An 8408-nucleotide genomic window follows, 5' to 3' on the forward strand; every position below is an offset into this window, starting at 1 on the left:
ACGAACAGACATTAAAACAGCAACCCCATAAACAGAGTCTACAAATAAATACCGCAACTATCTGCTGAAATACTTTCAGTATTAAACAAACAACAACTTTCAGTATTAAACAACAACAACAGGAACATGGCTTTCGACATTAAAATAGCCACAGCTTTAGTCAAATACTTTGACGGAAACCCGAAGGAAACCGAATACTCCATTGAGTCAGTTTCACTATAAAAGGAACTCATACCAGCAGAACACAAAGATATTCTACTTAAATTTGTGGAAACCCGTATAACCGACAAAGCCAAATACGAGGAATTAAACAAATTCTCTAGAAAAATATCGTCTGATGCCGTTCTGGCACAACTTAAAAGTTGTACACAGGGAAATACCAAATTAACTGATTTTACAAATAAAATAGAGGACTTGTCAAGACAATTGACATGAGCTTTTATATCAGAAAAAGTCGCAGAGGGCGAAACTGCAGAGAAATTAGCCGAAAAATTTCCAATACAAACAATAGCAGAAAATGTTTCGAATAGCGAAACTTCTTTAATTTTGCCTGCCAGCAATCTTACAAATCTATCCGACACAATTGCAAAGGTAATTGCAGTCGATAAACAAATCCCCAAAAATGTCTATCATTACAAAACAAACAGAAGAGGTAACAATCGCAATAATAACTTCAATAACCAAAATTGACGTAATAATCAAATTTTTAATAACACCGCAAATAGAAATTCAAATCAAAATTTTAAGAGAAACAGTACTCCAAATAGAAACCAAAATTATTACCGCAACCAAAATAACAAGTTCATAAATAATAACAACAGTTACCGGAAACCCTTCTGGAACAACAGCAACAACCGGCAAAATATAAACCATTTGAGTTCGGGGGAATCCCAATCCCCTCAGTCGGTACTAGCAACCAACCAAAACCGGTACGGGGGGAAATCAATAAAAAAAGTCACATTCCATAAATCCATAGCTCACAAGCTTTGTACGAGCTTTCGTTGACATGTGCAACACAACGTGTACCTTTATAATAGACACAGGGGCTGACATTTCCATATTTAAACGGGGAAAAGTTGACAATAATCAAATATACCATCCAGATTACACATGCACAATACAGGGCATAACTGGGGTACAGAAAGAATCAATTGGTGCAACAAAAACCCACATCTTAGTGTTTCCAACTGTTGATTATTTCAAATAATAAAAACTTGTTGTTTCTTTTTCGTTGGTGTATTTGCACATAAATATTTATTTATTCTTGCAAATACCCATATTTCTTGTTAGCACTGATGAAGGGAACAAGTGGTTCCCGAAATATCGGTATTTGCAAGAATAAATATTTACACCAACGGAAAAGAAACATCAAGTTTTTATTATTTCAAAAACCCACATAAAATTCGATACTACTCTTTCAATTGAGCACACATTCCAAATAGTTGCTAATGACTTTCCACTAGACGCAGATGCGATTCTAGATTTAGAGTTCCTTACTAAACACAGGGCAATAATCGACTATGACACCTGGATATTGGCAATTAATATCAATAATATTCTTCATGAAATTCCAATTCTAGATGGTCCTACATGGAACACAATCTTAATCCCGCCCAGATGCGAAGTAATACGCAAACTAAACAGTCAATTCTCAAACTACATAGTTATACCCCGACAAGAAATACAACCCGAAATATTATTAGCAGGATCAATTATTTCTCCTCAAAACCGACTAGTTAAAATCCCAAACACCACTTCATGATCATCATCAACGGCGCAACAACCGGTATCCGGTCTAGGCTTGCCTTAATAAGGAACTCCAGACATCCCGGTTTTGCGCCGAGGTCCACCAATTCGATATCCCTAAAAGGTGTCTGGCGTCCTGACCTACGCCATCGCTCCATCTTAGGCAGGGTCTGCCTCGTCTTCTTTTTCTACCATAGATATTGCCCTTATAGACTTTCCGGGTGGGATCATACGGATTAAGTGACCCGCCCACCGTAATCTATTGAGCCGGATTTTGTCCACAAGCGGACGGTCATGGTATCGCTCATAGATTTCGTCATTGTGTAGGCTATGGAATCGTCCATTCCTCATGTAGGCGGCCAAAAATTGTTCGGAGGATTCTTCTCTCGAACGCGGCCAAGAGTTCCCAATTTTTCTTGCTAAGAACCCAAGTTTCCGAGGAATACATGAGGACTGGCAAGATCATAGTCTTGTACAGTAAGAGCTTTGACCCTATGGTGAGACGTTTCGAGCGGAACAGTTTTTGTAAGCTGAAATAGACTCTGTTGGCTGACAACAATGGTGCGCGGATTTGATCATCGTAACTGTTATCGGTTGTGATTTTCGACCCTAGATAGGAGAAATTGTCCACGGTCTCAAAATTGTATTCTCCTATCCTTTTTCTTCACCACCACCACTTCAAGTAGAGCAAAAATCGAAAACCTCAACCCTCAATGGGAACACCCTTCGGATTATTCTGTATACAACAATCCCGATAAATTGCATAACCCACAAAGAATGCAAAAATTTTTAAATATAGAATTTCCGGATATTTTTAATATGGAAAACGAGCCATTAACCACGAACAACTATCATAGCCAACATATCCAGCTGAGCGATATCTCAGCGGTATACACAAAAAATTACCATATATTTGAAGCCAGAAATAAATTGTCAAGTCAAACAAAAGTTGGACGACGCTATCATTGAGCACTCAACATCGCATTGCAACTCACCTATACTATTAGTCCCTAAAAAGTCATCAACAGGAGATAAGAAATCGCGTTTGGTAGTTGATTTTCGTAATCTTAACAAAAAAGTGGTGGCAGACAAATCCCACTTCCCAGAATAGATTAAATTCTCGACCAAATGGGTCTAGCCAAATACTTTTCCACTTTAGATTTACTATCTGGATTTCATCAAATACCTCTAAAACAATCATTACGGAAATACACAGCTTCTTCTACAAAGCAAGGACATTGCCAATTTACCCGCTTACCTTTCGGACTAAATATCAGTCCAAATAGCTTTTAGAGAATGATGACCATAGCATTATCAGTTTTATCACCTGACACAGCTTTCTTATACATTCATCACATAATATCACTGGATGTCCGAAAACCCATCACTTAAAAAATCTAGTTTCAGTATTTCAGTGCTTGCGAGCCAAAGACTTAAAATTAAACCCTGGTAAGTGTGAATTCCTTCAATCAGAAGTAACATATATCGGACATCGGACATCCTGATCCTTCAAAATTCGAAGTCATTAAACAATTTCCAGTACCAAAAAATCGAGACGAAGTAAGACGATTCGTCGCATTCTCTAATTATAATATTACAGACGTTTTGTCCCAAATTTTGCTGAAATAGCTCTACCCTTAAATCAATTGTTGCGTAAAAACGTTAAATTCGAATGGGCACTACTGTATAGCACTGCATTCGACATCTTTAAAACAATATTAATGTCCCCGCTCATACTTCAGTGCCCTGATTTTAAACAACAGTTTGCAATACCCACGGATGCATCCGGAAATGCATGTGGAGCAATACTATCAAAGAGAATAGATGGAACTGAATTGCCAATAGCTTTCGCATTGGGCAATAATGTATTTCAGACCATATGTCTATGGCAGACATTTTATAGTAAGAACAGATCATAGGCCACTTATTTACTTATTTGGGATGAAAAACCCATCATTCAAACTAACAGGGATGAGGCTTGATCTAGTAGTATATCAATTTGACATATAGTACATTAAAGGTAAAGGCCCAAATACATTATCTAGAATAGAACAAGATATAACAGACCTGACAACCCTGAAAAATGTTTTGCAAGTACAAATAAGAGCAATGACCAAAAGCACAAATCAATCAAAACTCATTAACAATACTTAGAAAACCGCAGTACTAACAAAATCATGCAGTCTGATCAACTGCAGGTTTTCGAGGTTGTATCACCTAATGAGGTAATGCATTTACCGGAATTGAAATTTAATATTGTGCAATACGTAATACAATTACAATTGCGTAATACATAAAAATAAATTGCAAATAAAGCGGTATATAAATCTGAATAATAGTGCATTAATGCACAGAGTTGGAAAAATATCTAAACAATAGATTTCAGATCAAGACTCTGAAACTATCGGCCGAAAGTGAATTATTCGCTATATTAAATACAACCGCATTTAAAACGCTAGCGAACCATACTTTGAAAAACATGGATATCCAAATATACAAACCACTAATTACAATAACGGACAAATCGAAAATAATAGAAGTATTGCATAACAATCACTCTACTCCAAAGACGGGACACATCTGACAGAATCGGACCCATGAAAATAAAAACTGATCTCAGTACTGAGTACAAAAATCAATTATTCTTAGAGATATGGAAATTGCTAAAAATGGAACAAATATTTGCAACACCAGGTCATCCTGAAACCATAGGAGCTTTGGAACGTAACTATAAGTGCCTAAACGGAAACCTACGAAGTTTCGTTAATGAAAACGAAGACAATTGGGATGATTAGGTACAATACTACTCTTTCTGTTACAACACGTCACCCAAATCCGTACATGGTTGCACACCATTCGAGTTAGTGTTTGGAAAAAAAGTAAATGTACCCTCAGAACTCTCTAAAACAAAACCAGACCCAATATATAATTACGACTTATACAATAATGAACTAAAATTCAGATTAGAGAATTGCATTAGCAAAGCGAAACAACTTCTAGAAAAAGCAAAGAAAAAGAAAAAAAATTCAAAATGACTCAAAATTATCATTGAAAATAGGAGATCAAGTTTTTCTATCCCTCGAAAACAGGCGAAAACTAGACCCATTGTATTAAGGTCCTTATAGCATAATATCCATTCACAATATAAATTGGGAATTAAGACGAATAAATTAATATATAAAACTTCACTAGACTTATAATAAATAAACAAAATTATTCTGAAATAGATAGAATAGGCTATACCTTTAAAAATACTGTTAGAAATGTAAATATACCACCTAATTAAAAATAGAATTAATCAATACCAATACAATATATTACAATAAGTAGATTTTAAAAATATTACTCGTTATTGTTTAAAATAACCTCCTAACTGTACACAATATAAACACAAAACAAGTCGGAATACCGGAAGCTCGCGCTTCGGGTATAAAGGTTTTGTGTTATGTAAGAGACGCACATTTCTCTGTCCGTATATAGCTACAAATCCAACATAATCCTTCATATTTTTCCAAACTACGAGACATACGTACATATTAGAGCCATAGATATCATGCTCACCCTAAACAAACAAACTGCCTATTACCTGCTGTACACATATATGCACATATCTAAATTTATCGTACCCATATTTCCGATTTACGTCTTATATCTATCTGAATTAGGCACTAGCCGCAAAGTTCATTAGCACGCATATATTATATACCTACATATACACATGTCTGGTTGACAAATAACTAAAAAACTAAAACAAAATAATTGTCTGCGACCCAATTCATAAAAATTCATTTCGTTGTGGTATTGACGAATTGATATGTGATGATGACGTCATGCGGGTTGTAGAGTGCACGAAATTCACAAAAAATTGTAAAGTTTCACCCCCAATAACTTTGTTAATAATAGTTGGATTTTCTTCAAACTTGACCAAACTGTGCATTATATTCTTCGTTACACTCATGCCAAATTTTGTATTTCTGAGATGAACATAAGGGGGGGTGCCGGGTAAATTTCTAAAATGTGGAAATATACTATTATTAACTTTATTTGTGCAGATATCGGAACCGGATATATTTTGAGGCCTAGATTTCGTAGAGATGCACCACTGTGATTTTTTCCAGATTTTTCGGGTGGATAGGTTCTGAGAACGAGACCTGTTACACTTTTTGTGGGTCATATTTTCAACCCTGACTCCCCTATGTTTCATCTAATATCAAATATTGAACCAGATTCGAAAAGTACTAATTGAGACCTTTCATTTGATACCCTACTTGGCTACATTCTGTGAAAAAAAAATTTGCACCCTCCATTCACATGTACGGAGACCCCCCTTAAACTTAACGCTAGATGGCGCCACTTACTGCATGTAAAGGGATCACCAGATTACATACTCTCACCAATTTTTGCGACAATCGGTCTAGCCGTTTCCGAATAAATCGGGTGTGACAGACAGACAGACAGACAGACAGACAGACCTATTGATGTGTAAATATGTGTTCATGCACTTTTCTTTTCTGACTGTGTATGGGCTAGTGTTTGCTCATCTCTGGTGCGTGGACCAAAATGGCTATGGGAAGGATACCCAGAACATAAAACCACCATGGAAGACGAGAGAAGGAGTAAACTTACGGTGCAGGGGCTCGGAACCCCAGTACCGGCGGCTTTTGGGAGTGAGCAAGCGGGCTCCCGGTCGTCGATATCCCTCGACCGCAGTGCCTCGGTGGTGGACAACTTGGCCACCTTGGCATATAATGTTACAAGTGATTTGGATCTGGAGAAGGAAGTGTTCAAGCGAAGTACGACCTTACCGAGAACACCAGTAGCAAGAACAACCAAGGATGAACTGAAGATGGATCGTTGGACGACAAAAACTGTAACAACACCCACAGCATATGTTCAAGATGCGCGACAGCAAGAGGTGCTCCAGGAACAAGATAAGGATCCATTCAAAAGAAGCTCATCAACTTTGAGATCTCCACCAATGCTAAAGGCGATGAAGGAAAAAGTACAGGCAAGATCAGTAACTGGCAAAAGTGAAACAGCGTATAAAAGGAGTAACCCTGTCGGGGCTTATAAGGAGCGGAGTCCCGATCCGGAGGAATTACCCTTCACCCAGCTTGGGGCAAAGATAGTTGAGCTGTCCGAGTTTATCAAGGACAAGCACAACGTGCACCAAGCCATAAAGAATATGGTGAGGGCCATTAGAGTCCTCTATAATAGATCACAGATGGAGGAGAAGAATAATAACAACACGCCGAACCCCGCTGTGCCAACAGTATCACAAGCGACCCAAGTGACGCCTAACCGTACTACCATCGAATCCCAGCGAAATAAGCGAGTACGTGAAAAAGAGGGGGATCCTTTAAATAATCAGCAGGCGCCTAAGAGAAAAAAAGGCGGACAGGACATCCGGAAAACCAACACCAACAGTTCAGAAGGAGGAAAGCATACAGCGAATCTAGGAAACTCGACCAGCGTTGCGAAGCCCAAGACCAGCGAAAACGATGGATGGACTAAAGTAACCAACAAAAAAGCGAAACGAAAAGCAAAAGTGCGAACTCGTCCAGATGCGATTGTTATCTCCAGTAAGGGCAATCTGTCCTACGCGGAGATACTCAAAAAGGTCAAAGCGGATCCCGACCTAAAAGATCTGAGCGGAAATGTAAACCGAATCCGGAGAACCCAGAAAGGGGATCTCATGTTCGAGCTGAAAAGATCCAGCGGTGGCAAAACTGATGACTTTCGCACTCAAGTGAAAAACTCACTTGGGGAGAATGCCGCAGTGCGTGCCCAAAAACATGAGATCTATATACAATGTAAGGATCTCGATGAAGTTACATCGAAAGGAGAAATTTGTACTGCTCTGAAGGAGCAATTCAAGTTGAAAGAACTTACAGAGGAGTCTGTTGTCGGTCTACGGAAAGCCTATGGTGGTACTCAAACGGCCACCATACGAGTGCCAGCGGAGGCAGCGCAGATGTTGTTAGCTGCCGGAAGGGTTCGGATTGGATGGGTTGTTTGCCGTTTAAGGGAGCAAACTTCACTAAAGAGGTGCTTTAAATGCCTCATGTTTGGGCACTTCGCGAAGGCATGCACCAGCAACATTGATCGGTCCGATCGATGCAGAAGGTGTGGGGAGAAAGGCCATATTGCCAGAGAGTGCAATAGGGACCCCAAATGCCTATTGTGCGTAGCCAAAGAGGGACAGGATAACCGGCACATTGCCGGAAGTGCCAAATGTCCGGAATTTAGGAAGGCGCTCACTGCAATGAGAAAATGAGGTTTATTCAAATAAACCTCAATCATTGCAGGGTCGCTCAGGATTTACTTGAGCAGACCACGTTCGAATCTAAGATGGAGGTTGCCATCATAAGTGAACCGTACAGAAACCGCCACGGTGGCGTATGGGTCACAGATTCGACTGGTGGAGCGGCGATATGGGCTTGTGGTCGACAAGCCATACAATGTACTGCAAGACAGGCAGCCAGTGGCTTTGTGTGGGCGAAAATAAGTGGTGTATATGTATACAGCTGCTACGCCCCACCAAGTTTGACACTGCCTGAATTCGAGCAAATGCTTGATAATCTTGTTCTCGACGCAAGGGGACGAAGTCCAAAGGTGATTGCTGGTGATTTCAATGCTTGGGCCCTAGAGTGGGGTAGCAG

The sequence above is a fragment of the Hermetia illucens genome, unplaced genomic scaffold, assembly GCF_905115235.1.
Source record: "Hermetia illucens unplaced genomic scaffold, iHerIll2.2.curated.20191125, whole genome shotgun sequence".
Taxonomy (NCBI): Eukaryota; Metazoa; Arthropoda; class Insecta; order Diptera; family Stratiomyidae; genus Hermetia; species Hermetia illucens.